Here is a 2,166-nt window from a genome sequence, read left to right as displayed (position 1 = left end):
AAAATATGGGAACCATGGGGTTATGAAGAGCCCAACGCTACCCCAAAACTAGGGTTCATCATTTAGGACGATCTTCACATCTTTTTGTATGTTGAATTGAACAATTGTAACATAAATAGATATGGCAGTTTGGGGTCCAGGAAAAAAATACCCATTGGTATAATGCATCAGCGTTGGGCCAACATTGAACCTACATGTTATAACCTTTGATTGGAGAGCGGAGAATAAAGAGTTTAACTCTTGAAAATTGACCTCCATAGCTAATACTTATTCCCTTTTTTCTATAATATAGGGTTTTGGATTATATTGGAATTAATCAACTATTTTACGAGTCTTCCCTTGCATTGGATCCTTCAAAAAGGCCAAGCCACCGGGATTTATGGAGCCCGAAACTACACTAGACAACTTCAAGTTCAAAATAATGATGGAATTCCTCCTGATGCAGTAGTCTTTTAACTGAGTGGAATCCTAAAGCATCTTCCCTTTGAATAACCAGCAATGAGAAAAAGTAGAGATGCATAGCCTGTTCTCTATTTGTTGTTCCATATTTTCCACCATGTCCAAGTGCTGAATCTAACAAAATGATGGACTTCCCATCTATATTTTTCTTATGAAGATATGAGCTTTTTCCAATACTGTTTCTGTTCGTCTTACATCCAGAATAGAGAAAGGGATCCAATGGGCGAAATTCTTGAGAAAAAAATCCCCCGGAATGCATACCATTTCAAATCCATGAACTCCGTAGCCAACAAGTCCGAGAAAGCATAAAACCCCGTACAGAAAATACCTAGGAAGAGGAAACAAGGGACTCGTAAAAACGTACCTATAAGGCGCGTCCATCGCACCAGCCTCAAACAAACCAGAGGTGAAACAAAGCATACAATGTTTGAAATCTTACCTGGACTTCGATCCTTGACTATATTCATAAAATAGAGATAGGACTGTGAAAAAACAGTTATATTTTTCCTTCTTGAAGGGTCGATTCGTCGCAAACCTAAACTGATGCATCCATTTGTCGACACCCAGGAGAAAACAGGGGGCAACATCTCTGTGCCATGGCGAGTACTCGATGGAAAAATCAAACCCTTGGCCTGCCCTGACCGATGGGCGAGGATGGCAGCAAGCGCTAACCCCAGATATCATCGCGTACTCCATCATTCCTATATCCATGTTCTCTCAAAAAGCCCAAATAAGTTATACTTCAATAATATAACATTTTTCTGGTCAATTCAAAAGATCTTTCTTTAAAAAGATCTTTCTTTAAAAAACTATTATTTGGTTTGTTTGACCCTTCCCTTCTTTCTTCGATTGAGACCTTCTTCCTCTAAGGTGTTTTTAATCGAGTTGTTATTTCACATTTTTTATTTAAATCCGTCTTGGCTCTCTTTACTCATTCAAAAAAATTCATTTGTCCTTGATGATGAGTGGAGTGTCCACTCAAAATGTCAGGTGTTTCACACACATGCCACATTTTCTCTAAAAGCAACAACATATGATATGAATTCTAACTATGAAAACCTACACTCTATTAATTGTTAATCAATCACTCTATTTAACTTCATTGTACATTATTTTCTCTCACTAACATCTTTATGTGTCCCTAGTGTTGGGTGTTTCACACACGTCACATTTCTCCAAGAAACAACATATGATATGAATTCTAAACGTGAAAGCTTACACTCACAAAATAAGAGTTTAGGCCTTGATGGGTGGACAATAGGATTTTACTTGGGATTTTATGATCCATGGGAGGTTGATTGATTGAGGGAAATTGATTCGGGATCTAAATATCCCAAAGAAAAATGATCTAGAAACATTTGGGGATTATAGGCCTATGTCGTTGTGTAATTATGTATATAAAATTACCACAAAAAATATTGCCTATAGGATCAAATCATTTTCATATGAAGTTATGTCAGAAAAGTATTTTGCATTCTTACATAATAAGAAAACCAATGACGTTGTGGGAGTAGCGTAAGAGGGTCTATACTCCATAAAAGTTAAGAAGCTTTCAATGTTAGTGATGAAACTTGACCTAGATTAAGGAATTTGATAAAGTTAACTAGATGTATCTTAGGTTAATCTTGATTCATATAGGAATGGGCATTCAAGTAGTTCCTCATCTTCTTTTCTTGTTCCAATAAACTGATTAGCTTCTACATTCTT

General features: G+C 36.6%; 1 long non-coding RNA gene across 1 annotated transcript; it reads right to left on the bottom strand.

Annotated features, from left to right (window-relative positions):
- Positions 1-557: 557 nt before the first annotated feature.
- On the bottom strand, positions 558-1,165 carry LOC149225682 (uncharacterized). Its single transcript, XR_016246982.1, has 2 exons — positions 899-1,165; positions 558-787 (listed from the first exon to the last, which is right to left on the bottom strand). It is a non-coding gene; the product is annotated as an uncharacterized LOC149225682 (long non-coding RNA).
- Positions 1,166-2,166: the final 1,001 nt, after the last annotated feature.

The sequence above is a fragment of the Pinus tabuliformis genome, chromosome J, assembly GCF_031772625.1.
Source record: "Pinus tabuliformis cultivar Carrire ecotype Pingquan chromosome J, CPIR1, whole genome shotgun sequence".
In the NCBI taxonomy this organism is placed as follows: Eukaryota; Viridiplantae; Streptophyta; class Pinopsida; order Pinales; family Pinaceae; genus Pinus; species Pinus tabuliformis.
The sequence above is the reverse complement of the archived record's forward strand: the minus strand, read 5'-3'. Positions and strand labels throughout refer to the sequence as shown.